Genomic DNA, 16274 nt, shown 5'->3' with positions numbered 1-16274 from the left:
AAGATATAGGATTTTTATAAGTTATTTCCTACTTAATATACAAAGACAAATAACCAAGCATACTGAATATGTACTCCTCCCCACTTCTCTCCAGGCACTCAGTAAATCTAAGTTTGTATACTACAAATTAAGAGAGAGACCAAAACATTCAGTAAACAATTAATTATCTCTTTTCACATCGTCAGTGTGACAAGTGTCAGTATTAAAATTGGCCTTGGAAACACACATACATCACCCTCTAGGCTAAATTCTGCACAAAGACTAATCCAGAACATTAGTCTGCTATGCATCCAGAAGAAAATCTCCTTTAACATTCCAAGGGCATATATGAACAAACAAGAAGTTCCTATATATTTCCTACCTGGAGAGTCTTCTGACCAGCATCTTGCAATAAAAACTAAGGCTCTTCCTCTTTCATCTCTCTTCCATTTTACCAGATACAAAATTAGATACTGTTCCTGCAAAGCTGGACTTTACAAGTCAGAATGATTGCTTGGGGACCAGTATGCTTAGTTGCTCATACATTTTCATGCTCAAGAACACATGACAGATAAGTATATGGTCTGAATTTCACAAAAAGACCGCAGTGTTTTGAAATCAAAATCATTTTGCGTATCCTGCTTCCTGAGGGTCTTGTCCATTTCATTAACCCTGTTCTCCACTCAAAGGCTAAAAGAAATGAACAAAGAAATAAACAAGAATTTTGAAAGCAGGCACCTCACTCCCAAAACACAAAGTTTTCCTGCTGGTTATGCCAGTGTCCTCATTCTCACCATAGTAACCAGCTCCGCTAGACTTTTCTAAACACTTAAGACCATCACCATCACTTCCCTGGAAGAAAAAAGCTTTCACTTTACTCACAGAAGAGGAAAGAAGAAGCTGAGCTTCGTCACATGGCTCAGTAGAGCACTTAATTTTCATCTGAGATTCACAGAGACACCTTAGGTTTGGATCCTTCAGAGGTTTAAGCTAATGGGAAAGCTCTGGCCACAGCCTGCAGGCTCTAAAAACAGCTGCTTTACTATTCAGACAATGAAGTCTTGGTAGTTAACGTTAGGATGGCCACTGCTCTGCTTTGAAACTGGAATGAATCACTAAGGCATTGCGGAAACTCAGTCCACCATTAGACTTCAACACATTGCAGACTGACTGTGTTTGAATTAACAAGCGATGGGAGGTTTGTCATTCCATCCTTACTCACATACCGTTAATTAAAACGTTGTAGTATTACTCTCATGAAATTAAGCTAGTCAAAATCCTATAGCATTAGCAAAAGGAAAACTCATCAGTTAACTTCAACAGCAAATGCTGAGCAAAACCTCTTGCTTTTTAAAGTCATACGCTCAGAGAATACATCTGGGCTTGCCTGCCCCTATTCTCAGTTCCATGACAATCCCATCTGAACTTGACCCTTAATTTGTGGCTGTTTTGATATGGGCAGCTCAAATTAATAACTCATTAGCTTCTCTTATTTCTTTTCAGAGCAATCCATCTCTGAAGAGGTGTGACAGTCACCAACTGATTTTCCTGAAGGGCTCTTCCATGACACAAATAATTCAGTTTGGTGAGTTCTCTTGCTGGCAGACCTATCACTGGGGATGGTAACCCCAGATGTGGAGATGATTTCAGGATGAAAAAGTCAACCTGCACAAGCTTCACCCATGGCAACAGCACCACACTAATAAATGCTGTTCTTAGCCTTATGTAGAAACACGTATATATGGAATTTTAGATCAACTTCATAGCAACTTAGTTTAAGTATCAGGTACAAAAAGACAACACATGGAAACAATAAACCAGTCCTACTTAACGCGGATACCACAAAAAAACAAAGCAAAACATCATCACCACCACTTCTGAGTCACTGTTGAGCTAAAAACATAATTTCTTCAGATACTTTTTATTAAATCACAGGCAATAAGAGTGTTACATGACATGCTTGGTTTATAAATACAAACCTTTCATCAGAACACTGTACCGAACATTAAGCAAGGTTTAGAGAGCTACTGGAAAGGTAACTGGTATGATTTCCATTTTATTAATCAAAGAAGCGGGAGCTGGACAGATGACCTATCCAGCATCAGACACACAGTAAGCCCTTCTGTTCAGCAAGATATTTTCTAAAAGTCACCTCCTCATCCACTTCTTTTTTTTTCTTTTTAATGCAAGTCTCCAATGGGAGTACTCACCTGCTCTGTTTCAAAGTCCAGGTGACGCCTGTAGAAAAACACACATTTGATCTAAATCCCATTAAGGTCAACTATTTTATAGACTTCTCATGTTTAGCTCCATACTTCACGACTATACAATGGGCCATGTTACCCCCTACAGCTACTTGAGACAACAGGGCAGCAAGTACATTACATGGAGGCATATATATATATATATATATGCTATGCCCCTTTCTTAATAAGCAAATGTACATTTTGTCCATTTCCAGGTTCCTGTTTGACAACCATTATTTCACTAGGTAATGCACAGGTTCTAAATTTAACAAACACAAGTACAAAAGAATTATTCAATAAGTAAAAGTCTGTCTTGGAATCTGAAAACACCTTTCCCATTTACACAGTGAGGAACAGCCAAGCGAGTAGGAACAGTGATGTTCCATGTGACTTGTGCTTTAAATTTGTGCAGTTCAACTAAGTTTCAACTGAAATCATGGGAAAAAATGTTGCAATCATGCATACCCACAGTAAAAACCTCACGATATAAAAAGAGTTTCTTCATGGGTGAGGGAAAACAAACAAACATACAAACAAAAAACAAAAAATCCCACCCTTACTAGCCTATAATGTAGACAAGGCAATGAAAATTTGCCTTATCGTCACGCCAGAGTTGAAAGGTAAAGGAAAAAGGATCAAAGCAAATATAGGTTACTGGGAAAATGTCTCTAAGAAACAGCATACACAAATGTAGGAACCAGGTTCTGTGAATCAGCATATCCTTTCCTAAATCCCATACTATCCTCAACAATCTTCTAAGGTCCATAAAGACTGAGATACTAGAAAGAGTGATCAAAGGTGTCTCATTATTACTGAGAGACCTGCAAGCACACACAGAAATGTGTGAACAATGGCTATGACTTCCAGGTGCTGGCATGGCTAGTGTCACCATGGCTTCTATGGTGAAAGTTTTGAGGAACAGCCCAAACTATTAAGGAAAAAAATGTATTGCTGCAGCCCTTGTGCATGGCTTCTGTGTTATTTATTTGAAATCTAGAGTATGCCAATTAATACACAAAATAAAAGCAATAGTAAATGGTAACTTCCAGTGAAAGGAGATTTACTGATGCTTCAGCTCAAGAATTTTCTATTGTCTATGGTGGCAGAAGTCCTAGCATCTTTAGAAAAAAATTAGAACTTGACTTGAAGTCCTTCTCATGAAAGCATTCCTGCTCCCCATCCTCCTGCCCCCAAGTTCTTCCCTGTACTCTGAAACTACTAGGATTATCTTGAATTAATCCTTATGTGATAATCACAATAACAGAATGGCAGCATTAAGGTACTCAGGTGGGAAGGGCTGACTGGAAAGAAGTCTTCCCAAAGTCAGAAACCCTTTCTGCATATATCAACATCTATTTGACATGCAGTAACTAGCTTTTATTTGTCTGTGCATGGGGAACAAAAGGACAACGTGATTTCATGGGACTAATGCATGGATCATGTTTAAGAAGTAACAGATCAAAGCCACAATTTTAACCACAGAAAACAGTAAAAAGAGCATTTTCATAATCAAGGTGTCAAGGCATAAGAGAGTAAAACGTAAGTGACTTCTGACTTGATTCTTATCTTATTTAGATCATTAATCACTTTCCCCCTCCATTTCTAAATTAAAAAAAATGGAAAGGGAAAGCAGAAGACAATGGATAACTGGATGCTTTAAAAATGAAAACAATCATGTAACATGACAAACAGTAATTAAATTGGTTCAGCTTCTGCCTGAAAATCTCTCAGATACGTTAGTATTATAGACACATTTGACAAAGCAGATTTCAGACCAAAAAAATGAAAAGTTAGGTAGAAGTATTATATGGTAGAATCTCAATGCCTTGTTTACAACTATTAATTCCACTTCCTTCAACAAACTCTTATTCTATACAAACTATATAGTCCCTCCTCTTTCTTTTCTGCAAATTGTAAGAAAAAATAGAACTTCACTTAAACAGAAGTCATTTCTAATATGAAGTGTTTGGCTTCATTATCCTAAATTGATTACATAAATGAAGCGTGGTTTTCAGCATGGGATAAATGTAGGGAAGACTCACCTCTCAACCAGTACCAACCTAGTGCCTTTTACAAGTATTAAATGTAATTACACCTCATTTGCAGTTCTGGAAAGGTATATTGATCGCCATCAGGAAATCTGGTACTTGCTCAGTCCAATTTACATTGTAACAGCATCCATAGGCATCCACCAAGGAATATGGCCTTACAATAGCACATCCTTTAAGGTGAACCGAATTAGGTTTCTCTCACATGCCTATGGTAAAGAAATCACAGAAAATTCATGGTTTAGATTAGATTGATGTTCAGCCCCTGTTCCTCTGTCATCCAGGAATTTAAGGTTTTGACCCTTTATAGATTCATACTCATCCAAGTGTATGTGAGGCTGTAATTTCTTGATGACTGAAAAGAGCAGTCCTGCCTCACCTTCTCCTGCTTCATGTTCCTGCTTTTTACCATGCCCTCTGTAATGCCTGGCCGAGGTGTTTATACACATTTGCAGCCGTATAAGAACTAAACTGTAAAGATAAAAAAAAACAAAAAAAAACAAAAAAAAACCCGATTTTTCAGTCCCATCAATTTCCTTGATCTCTTGCTTGAGAGCACAGGGAAGAGGATAGCATAAGGAAAAGTCTACATGGAAGGGGGAAAGATGGGAGAGATGGTGCAAGGAACATGTGGGACAACTTTTTCAGTCATGGACCATTCAGTGAATCACCATGTCTGCCATTATCATTTCAGATCTCCCAAACTATTAAAGCATGTGCAGAACTCCCTTTAACTCAGGCAAGTTTGGACACTGTGATTTGACACAGCAACAGACCACGTGATGAGACCTGCAATTCTGGCAGTCCCTTTAAATGCTGTTTTTCGTCTACACACCCAGTAAGGTCCACAAGCCTTTACTGGTCTCAGCTGTGGTTAGCACGCTGGCTAGCACAGTTATTAAACCACACTCTCTCTAAGTACACAGTCTCTTCTTTCAGTTATTAAAGCCTTGTGACCTAGTACCTCCTTCCACCACTAATAAAACACAGCTATTATGAGTGCATGTGCATGATTTTGCCAGCTGTTTTACAATCATTGCTCTTGTAGGTTGTTAATATATTTATAGCGCATCAGATGCCTAGGCTTACTTACTGTGGCACAAGTACCAATAGAACCAACTCACTAACCATGCTTCTGCCAACAAAACTCTTCTGTCTCTACAGATGCAGTCCTCACCACAATACTATACAGTTCTTACACTTTTGCAGTACGCTTATTCCAGAATTTGCTGCAAAAGAGGACTGTTATCTTTCATTCTTTAAAAAATATAGAGAGAGCAGATGAAAGGGGTAAGGCAATTCTAACAGCTTTGACAGGAAAAGATAACTATTAACCACATGATGATTTTCTATGGTAACAAGCATTTATCTCCTCCAGTTTGTTTTTTTTCAGACTCCAGCCTTTTTCTGGAGATGAAATTCTGGCTACGCTGCAGTCAGTGGGAGCTCTGATACTGACTTCAAGAGAGCTAAAATTTTACTTCTACCCTCCGAGTACTCCTGTGACAGGAGAATAAGAACGAGATGTGCTTGAACTATGAGGCACCCCACAAATGTATTTTTTCTCTTCGGCTTAATTTGCTCCTAAAACTATATTCTGGCTTTTAAAAGCACTGACACATTTGACTAGGCAGAGAAATTAAAATGTGATTTCTTACTCACCCCTGCCCTCTCAGAACATCCACACAATTCCCTGGCAAACGCCGAAAGCTGGGCCTTAACCAAAATCCACTGAAGTCCATTGAAAAAATGCTCCATAAACTCAGTCCAGGTCACAGGAGTAGTAGGAAACAGCAAACATGCACACACAAAAATGTGCCAGTGGCCTCAGATCTTTAACCAGCGCCTTGCTCTTCTCCTTTGTATACAGATTAACCTAAGGGCACGTCTTTCTGTGCTACGCAATACAACAATTAATCTGCTGGAAGTCAGCAGTTTGTCCCCTGGAACTTCAAGCACCTGCTTTGCACCCAGCAGCCAAGCTCAGTTGTATATTTGGTCTAAATCTCAGCTTTGGGAAGCCACATATGTGGTCTACTTTAAGGAAAAAAAAAAGTTTAAATCAGTATGTTCCATCTCATAATGTTATTTCAATTAAAATCATTCATTTTCTTTTTCAGGCAAAGGATGTAAAGAAACAGAGGCATAAGGTCATTATGTTTACACTGTGTTGGCAAAGACAAATAAATAACACACACTCCTCTGAGAAAACGGGGCTTCCTGAAAGCACGTATACCAAAAGCCTGATGTAGGAAAGCCTACATAACTTCACGGTACTTCTACTTGTGTCTTTTGAAGAATATAAAAATTTCCACAGATACGAAAAAGATGACGACTTAGTAGGTCAAGGGTCTGTCATACTGGTAAGACTGCAAGCTGGCAAACTATATATGGTCACAACGCACAGCCTTTGTATTGTGTCTTTGGGGTCAGAAAGATCTGGTTGCATGATCTGTACCTTCAAAATTCAAAGAAAAAAAAAATCAGCCACAGTGTTGCTTCATACCTGTCCTAAGTTGTAGTACTAAACAGTCTGATTCAAAGGCTGAAGAGATTTTTCTCTAAAGAAACGCTCTGATCACCACCCTGCAATTTCAGCATGTTCAACCTTATTATTTGGTCAAAATGACCTATTATTACGTACAGGGGGAAGAGCAGAGAATCAGCTAAATATATTCAACCCCATAAACCAGCCTAGAAACAGAATACTTAGTATTAAGGTAGTCATCTACACTCCAATGCTCTAAATCATTCAGTCAATCAATCTAGTCTGTAACTAGCAGGATTCACTGCAGGAAAAAAAAAAAAAAAAACACTCCACTCACTGTGATACCTAAAATATAATGAAAGCAACTGAAAGCAACTAGATGAAGTCAGAGTCACGGTAAATCAAACACTTAGCATGGGCAAGAATACAGAGGATAATGACTATACCCTCTGAGGAGGGCCTACCTCCTCTTCACTGCAATACAATTGTTCTAACAAGGATTGTTCACATGGAGGGAAAAAAGATCAGAAAAAAGTGTGGGTTCAGCGATCTTATAATACAGTATAGCAGACAGTAGGTAGCCAGCACCATAGCCAGCACCATATGGCTGCCCAGTTCTGCATGGACCATCAGCCACAAGCATCAGGCGCCAATGCTGGAGCGGCTGCGTACTAGCAAATATATAGAGAACTGTGGAATTACATTCTTCCCCCTACCTACCCAAGAAGAACTTTACAGTTTATGATTCTACTTTATCTTTCTAGTGAATTAAACTACTTAAGCTTCCAAAGCCTTTTCTCTACCTTTGTGCACTGCTCGATTCCATATTGTGCTCCACAAACCATTTAAAACAGCAACCAAAACTTCTCTTCACAAAATGATCTGGAAGGAGGGTTTAGGTGTTTTTATCTTAGCCCCTGTGGTAAGTAGCTTATATGCAGAAGCAGAACATGTTATTACTCTTTACAGTCTGGTTCTGTGGTTACAGCAACCATCATCTTGCCCAAGCTCTGAGACCAGGTTTTCCCTTTCCCCATAAACCGTTTTGCACTATCCAGAACACTGCTTCTTACTGTGCACATAGATTTACTGTGACTGAAGTACAGGACCAGGTTCTCAACACATATAAAGAGGAAAACCTTGCTCACTTCAGGCTGAGGATATGGTCTTTCAAAAAAAAGTTACCAATAGCTATTGCCAATAAATGCTTCAAACTACAGAAAAAAGGGAACAAAAAACCTTACTTACACAGCCTGGAAAAACAATCAGCAGGGATGGTTAAGATGGCTTCTTTCTTGGCTATTACAATAATCAGTTTACTCTAAAGAAAAATAATTGATTACTTCTTGTGTTCTTTGTGATCACGGCAGTCACTCTGCAGGGAAAGCAAACCTGACTAAATCTCTGGAAGGTGCCATATAGTCAAAGTTAGAACTAAAGTCCTTCCCCACCACCTGCAACAGCTTGCTTTAGCTTTAGCTAAAAACTAATTACATTTATTTTTAATTCAAATCAGCAAAGTTGGTAGTTAGAAAGAGAGAGTTGTCCAGGTGGCTAAGCTTCCTCCTTCAGAACTAGTTCATGCAGTGTATTTTCCACACTGTAATTTCAGTAGCTCCTTGACCAAGAAAAAAGAAAAATTCATAGATTCCTATTTACACTTGCACATGCTCTGACTCAAAAGGCCGGTCTCCATCTGTCTCGGATCGCAACCAGAATATCACCATTACAACCATATATTTACTGGTATAACTCTACAACTACAAGGGTTCATTAAGAAACATCAGCACAGATTGTCCATACCAAAATCTTAAGGTCCCTTTCTAACATACCTCATCCCGTAGCCTCAAATCTCATAGTCTCAAATCTCCACCATCTCCTGTGGTGGACGGGAGAGCCTAGAAAGGACTGATATAAGCTGTTTAATTCCTAGCATGTTACGATCCCCTAGATGCCAGGGTCCTATGTGGCAGGAGAGACTGTCTTATCAAAGAGCAAACAAAGGGTGGTTATGGCAGTGGTGGCTATTAAGCAACTCACAGCATGCCTAATGCATTAATAAATACATGCTTGTATGATATACACCTGTAGAAGTTTTATTTCCACAGAATAAGCTGTAGTAACAACCACACTCATATAACCCATAGGACATCAGAGACAGAGATTAATGCAGAGTAATTATAGCAAAAAACACAGAAGGTCACTCATGAGAAAGAAAAGGATCTGTCAGATCAGAGGCAGGAAAGCTCCCAAAATGTGCGGAGGCGGCGGCAGTGGGTTAAAAAGCCATGTACTACTCGCACAGCTACTCAGACATTGGGTTTTCTAACGTTTAACAGCTCATTCCCAGAATTTGATTCTGAAAATGTAGTACTTCATTATTCACTGATCTTCCACAGCTGGAAAATTGATTTTCCAGTATTCCCTACCAACATCCCAGGAGGGCTGCAATATACAAGTTTTGTACATAATTTTGAGAACCTTACATGAAACATAACTTGTACATTCAAGGTAGTTTTATTTAGAAGAAAAATAACAACAAAAATATCCTCCCAAAACATCATTTCTGGCTTGGTTTTAGGAGGTGATTAGTGCCTGAGTTTTCTCCCCACCTCTACCCCTCATTCTGGCATAGCCTTCCAAAGAGAAAGTATTTGACTCAGTAACGTGCATGAAAAATCCACCGTTTCCCAGGAATGACCTAGTTATCACTGTGTCCTGGTTGACACAGTGTCAATGAGAGAATCTGTTTTATTGTGAATGTTTCCATGCCCAGGTTCTGAATCTCTTCCTCCTCTCCCATTTCCATCTATTTCACACATACATTCTGCAACACCCAGAAGATACTGATGTTGAGTGTTTTTTTACTGTATGTTTGGCACTACTAATACATGGCCTTGATGTGTTTTTTAACATTTTAATTTATTGATTATAATTTTAAAAGTATTTAATAATATTGGGAACACTGCTTATGTTCTCATAAACTTTAGCACCGCAAGTTAATTTCTCAAACGGCATTAAACCAAAACAACCTTACCCCTACTGCCCTGTAGGTTGTTTTTGTCATTCCAAGCACCACATGCATAAATGGTTAGGAGATTGCACTACTACATTCCTATTCTTTATCCCATTTTGATCACATCTTTTGCCATCCATGCATTTCACATATTAACGGATTTGACCTAGTCCCAAATAATTTGAGTAAATGCGGTTGTATCATATACAGCATGTACTACTAGAAGGGAGATGTCATTGTTTGGAAGGCAGCAGTCATTACAGAACCAAAGAGAACTCTCTGTTCCACAGATATATTATTATATTATAAAGCATACCGCATAGGTGACTGAGAAGAGTGAATTTCTATCCTGCCACAGCTGAGACCAAAGTACAAATTTCCTTTGGAAAAACACATGAGAATCTGGGGCGGCAAGTCACACAATTGAAAATTTCTGAATAACTGTACTTTTTTTGAGGGAGTCAGGGTATTGCAGACCACTATTATGGCTCCAGACAGACTTGAAAGTTAGGCTACATATCCTTCTTTAGCAACCACTGGTAATGTCCAATGAGTATTAAGGGCAAATCTCTGCCAGTATATCTGCAGATGGCATGACTGCAGGAGATCAGATGGTGGTTAATCAACAGCTACTCCTATGCCACCTCACACACTGACAACACACATCTCAGCAATGCTATAACAGCAGATGAAGATTTGGAAATGCTTTCCCCTATTTTTTTTTCCCCTCTGTAAGGAGTTTCTTCCCTTTCTAGTCCTCTCTTTGTTCCAAATTCTTCTCTTACTTTTCCTTTTACTTTTTTTTTTTCTTCCCTTCCTGCCCTTCTCCAGTCCTCTGCTTAGTGTTCCTTGCAGTCATGTCCAGGAACTGCAGCAAACTTTGGTTTCCAAATACCAGCTAAACAGCAATTTAGAAAGCAGAGAGGAGGTACCAATGCAAAGGTTGCTGGCTACATCCTGTTTTGTCTCTACTGAGTTTCTAATCCTAGGTTCAACTCAGGAAAACAACCAGGTAAATACACAAAGAAAGTGTAAACCTCCTACATTCATTTCTTTTTTTATCATCATGTGCAGACAGGTCCAATTATTAAATTATTGCAGGTACATGGGAATACACACAATTAGAGAAGTATTCTTCTTGCACACTTCCTGTTTTAAGAAAAGGACAATATATTACAAGTTATATTGCCTGTAAGGCCAGAAACTACCACACAATTCTTCACTTGCTTGCTCTAAAATAAAACAAGATGAGGTAACTCCAGGTAAGGCAGAGCCAAACTTATTCAGCACTCCTGGGAATTCAGGGTAAAATCCAGTACTCTGATTCCTTCTTTAACAGATATGCCTAGGTCAACATGAGAAAACGTGGCATATGTACTATATGAATTTGGAGAACATGATGACTATAAGGGAAAACAGAAAACTTAAAGTACTGACTACATCAGTTACAACAGAATAATCCAGTACTGCCAGGAAAACAGGATTTTTCAAACTCTGGCAAGTATCATAACATCCTGCTTCTTTCAGCTCCAACTTTTTCTTTTAAAATGAAGTAGGAATACCAATACTAGCTTTCCACTACTTACTAAAAGAGAGAAAACCAGTCAAAACAGCAGGCAGAAATGAAAGGTATCAGTGAAATGTCTGTTTTGAAAGTGAAAAAAATAAGCAGCTTACTGCAAAGTGAGCATACATCGATATATATTCAGGTTTAATGTATATTCCAGTCACCGGATTTCACATAGAAGGAGTTAAATCCAGCAGTAAAAAGTTCATTTTGACCTATTTCAGCATAAAAAGATAAACATTTTCAGAGGCACATCCAGATGTCTCTAAACGCTTAATCCAGAATTACTTCAATATAAACATATCGATACGTTTTGAAAGTCTTGAGACTATAATAAATATGTAAGAGATTTCAACTTAAGGTTGCTAAAGAATAAGGGATAAACTTACCTACTTGTTTCTGATCTGTCACATTCCTTTGTCATTAAGGATGTGAGATTAATTGCACGGTGGACTCAATTAGTCCAGTAGTATAGGCTGAGGTTACGAAATGGATTCACCAAAAAAAAAAAAAAAACCAGTATGCCAAGCATTATACTTTTTGTTTGCTTAAGACTTCATATTGTTTTGGCTTCTAAAACATTATCAGAGGAAGGCAATGAGTCTAGAGTGCAGACGATGCTCTGCCATACTACTGTTTACAGCAACAGTCAAAGACAAGACTTTGCTGGAACAGATTCCAAGAGAATGCAGTGCCCAGGACAGCAACCTGAACTGCTGCATTAGTTCAGCTGCACTTCATTTTTTGTGAAGATGTAACAGACTGGACTGAGAAAAGGGGACACTGATGAGGAATACAATGAGCCAATTCCTTGTTTCAGGCCTCCACAGCTCTGAAAACCAAAGCCACTGTTACTGTTAGCCTACCCTTCGAGCTCACAGAAAGATTAGGAGAACAAACTTTCAGTATAAGGACATTTTCTCACTTAAACTATAGCTGTTCTACACAGAGCGTAAGAACTGAGTCATGCTTTTCTTCCACTGCCATCATCTGAAACGGTCTAAATTCTGACCGGGCTTAGAAATGAACAAACGCTGACTGTACAGTTTACAGGGACAACAACATAGCTCCAGTCTGAGAGAAAATTTCATACAGAGTATAGCCTGGGCCCCTAAGCCCCTAGGACCCTAGGGCCTGGGCAGCTCTGATGATTCATCATCTGGGACAAGGGGGCATGTTAACTCTGTTGTTACCAGCCACTCCAGCCCTCAAATTACCCTGTGGTCCCCAGAGCTCAAACCCTGTGAGGCCTTCTGACCTTCTGCACAGGCTGAACCAGCAACATACTCTGCTGGTTAATTAATGTTCCCTCTTAAGGCAGAACACTGGTGACCACAGCATAGAAAAACACACTGGCTTAGTATGGAGCAAATGCAGCCATCCCCTGTGACGACTGACAGCACAGCAAAAGTTTCTGCTTTCGGATATGTCATGTGGGCTACTGCCATAGCAAAGCGCATAAACCCATGAATTCTATTTTCCAGAACGAGGTGTAGGATAGCGGTGAGATACAGAGGGGATGCAGTCAGGATCCTTGGAATGGGATTCAGCTGTTCAAAAGTAGATGCCTCTGGTGTAGACATCTACATATTTGGTACTTGTCTAGACTCTCATTACAGTTAATGGATAGAGGCAGAGATTTCTAGGACTTGACTTATCTCATCCCAGACATTCAAAATACATCAGGTGCATCGAACTTAAAAATGGTCATCTACATCCCCTGACAATGAAGGCAGCCTAAGATAATCAGCTCAGACACAGTAGTCTTACAGTGTAAGCTGGAAGCGTTAGATCTCATCTAAGGGATACCTCTCCTTCACGCCCTTATCCCTAGCACATTGCCAGATTATGGGCATGTTCCTTTGCCACTTTTCCCTCTACTGCCTACCTTTAACTAAAGCATAATAATGCTTATCTATAGGTAATACCGGGTTACATTAATATTTCGATGGGAAATATTTTGTAATCGTTTGATGCAAGATTTTTTTTAGGAATAATTATTATGTAAAGATTGCATTTGGTATTTAGGAAAAAGAATGAATAATACTCCTCTACTGAATTTTAATACATTTCTGCAGAAGTTCCTCTGGAGACAAATGATAAAGCATAAAGCACAGGATAGTCAAAAAGCCTATGCAAAAAGCCCTCAAATCCCTACAACTTTCTGTCAGATACCATCACAAAGGCTTAAAAGCAGCCACAGAGGCATCACACATACTGTACTGAAATGCTGATGTTACTCTTTTCTCTAGATTTATCCCCGCTTAAATATACAGAAATTCAACTGATTCAACGCATCCAGATACAAAACATAACAAAAGTTTAGTAACGTAGACAAATTAACCACAGAGATAGCAGAGAAAGCCATTTTGGCCTTAATTAAAGTAACTTGCCCTGCAAAGGTGTGGAACACCTTCAACTCCATTCAGTGTGTATTTGCTGGTGAGAACTCACAGCTTTTTAAGCAACATTTTTAGAAATCTGTCTTTGGGTATCAAGACTTGAACAGTTTGGCACCGCTGCAAAACACCAGAAACTAACGTACCTTCTTTGTTCCTCCTCGCTAGCTCCCAAGAAGCTGCTTTTGACCTTACCTATCCATGGCCAATGACACTAAATTCAAATAGACTTACATGGTCGCCATCCATGCCACTACACATACAATTTCTTTCCAGTTACCTTATATTATCTTCATTGCACTGAATGAGTTGCCATGAGGAAGCAAGCATGACATTAAGAAGCTATGACGAGTTCAATTCAGAGTCTCAAATCCTGGATCCAATATATCATATGCATTACCTAGTAGTGTGTGAACTCGTCTACTAGGGCATAAATTAATCCCTTTTACCAACTTTACTCCCTCTTATAAGACCTCAAGCTATGACCATCTTTTAACCCTTACAGCTTCCTAGATGAGAACAGCATTATGCCTGACAAAGGAAAAAAGAAGCTCTGTGGGTGATAAGTGGCACAGCTCTCTCTCTAGGCCTTTATTTATGCGGCAAATTGAGTTTTATTGCTAGGTCAATTGACAATATGATGTAGAAGAGAGTCCTGTTATGATGACCTCATTAACAGATACCCCTTTTCCAGATAATCCCCTCCATCATCCCACATCAATTCTGCAGCCTGATTTGATGGAAAGCTTTGGAGATTGGCTGAGAACTCTGGATACTGGATCTACAGCAAACCTATCAGGGTTTGAGCAGGGAAGAGCACTACCAAGGTTGCACTACCAAGGTTACACAAGCTTCTCCTGCTCATACTCCAATTTTTTCTGGTAAGGGCTGTATTATTAACAACATTCTTAGCAATTCTGTCTAAAAAAGTGACCTAGCACTTGTAACTGGGTGATAATAATTTGTAGAGCAGTGCAAACCAGCACTCAAGACTGTCTGAGGCCAAAAACAGAAGCAAAGTTCTGCTTCCTCCTAAACCCTCATAAAAGAGGGAGAAGCTGCCTAGATATCAAGCCAGGAAGAAAAACAGAATTCCCAAAGATTTTGGATGTAAAGCTTTATTTTTGCAAACTCCTCTGCTCTCAGGACACTGAGGGACTTAAATCATGAATCCCTTGAGTGGGGAAAGACATCTATAGAGATTATAGGCAATAGAGATAAACCGCATTTTTTTTTAGCAGCGCCTTCTATTAACTCTTTTCCTCCATCATCAGGCATCAAATGCCTCAGCAGAAGCCTTTTCAGCCTGAGTGCTTTTTATTATGATTCAAGCCAAGGTTCTTTAAAAGTAGCATCAAATCAAGTTGTTAGTCAGTGATTACAGTGGAATGCTAGACTTGTCCTATACGCATTAGATAACAATTTAGGACTCTTGTTAGCCCTTTCTTACCAATGGAAGCACACTGGCCCTGCAACAGTTCCTTTCGGCAACTAAGGAAGCCAGTATATTAGTAGCACAAAGCACAAAAACTAGGAGGGCGGAGGACTACATCTGCAGGCAGTGAACTCTATGACCCAGAGGAATTTTCTTTCTCTGTAATTCTACAAAAGCCGTTAATGTAATTGAGCTTTTTTTGATATAATTTATCATCACACTAAACCAAAAAGGAATTACATTATAACAGCTATATTAAAATGATCACAAAAGACTTGGTTGTCAAATGGCCTCTCATGTTGCACCTGTAGTAACTGCACCTCCAATAATCTCTGCATTCAGATCCTCATGCACATGCAGAGCACTGGTGTTCCAAGGACTGCTACACAGTCACAAATGTATAACATAAACATAGACTTGTGCATACACATCATTTTACAAAGCATCTGACGACATATGCCTGAAAGAATGTCAATTACATTAACAAGTAGTAATCAGTTATTTGTATTAGGTAAGCTCTACTGTAAGATATAACCACAAAATTCTTATCAAAACCAATTTTGCTGTCCTTTGTGTAATACAGTTGTTTCCTCGAGAGTTTTGAAAACAGCAGAAGAATGCAAGAACCACAAGAAAAGGTCACACAGCAGGCCAAAAGTAGGCCAAAGAATAAAACCAAAGTTGTCTTATCCACAGAGTTGCTCTCTGTTCATAAGGCTATTCTTCAAACAAATTTTTGAAACAGACTTTGGCACCTCTGTTTGCATTTGCTCAACCAAGCTAAGGCTCAATTTAACTCCACTGGATCTAATATAGATTCACACTGGGGATGAAATAAATCTGGATTTGCCAAAACAGTGGGTAAAATAAAACTGTCATCTTAACTCATAAAATTTTATCTCTGACCTGCCAATAAATTACACTTATTTTAAAGTCTCAATGCTAGTAAATGAGGATACATATGGTCATAGTTAATAAACCAGCACAGTCAACCTGCTGGCACAGCAGAAACCAGTAGAAGTGGGAGATGCTAGATCAAGTTATTGGAAAGATTATGGACAAGACTGATGCAGATTTGTGTCCTGACACATGAGAG

The 16274-nt window shown here is 39.1% G+C and overlaps 1 protein-coding gene across 5 annotated transcripts in view; it reads right to left on the bottom strand.

Annotated features, from left to right (window-relative positions):
• MOB3B (MOB kinase activator 3B) overlaps nt 1-16274 on the bottom strand; it is a 93899-nt gene that overhangs the window by 56942 nt on the left and 20683 nt on the right. Inside the window, exon 1 of one of the 5 annotated variants that reach the window (XM_009679982.2) lies at nt 4268-4482. The exons of the other annotated variants lie outside the window; for them this stretch is intronic. The gene's annotated coding sequence lies outside the window, so the exon portion shown is untranslated. Of the gene's footprint in view, nt 1-4267; nt 4483-16274 lie in introns of those variants that run through there. 5 annotated transcript variants of the gene reach the window in all.

This window comes from Struthio camelus, chromosome Z (genome assembly GCF_040807025.1).
Source record: "Struthio camelus isolate bStrCam1 chromosome Z, bStrCam1.hap1, whole genome shotgun sequence".
Classification (NCBI taxonomy): Eukaryota; Metazoa; Chordata; class Aves; order Struthioniformes; family Struthionidae; genus Struthio; species Struthio camelus.
This window is presented reverse-complemented; position numbering and strand designations above follow the sequence as displayed.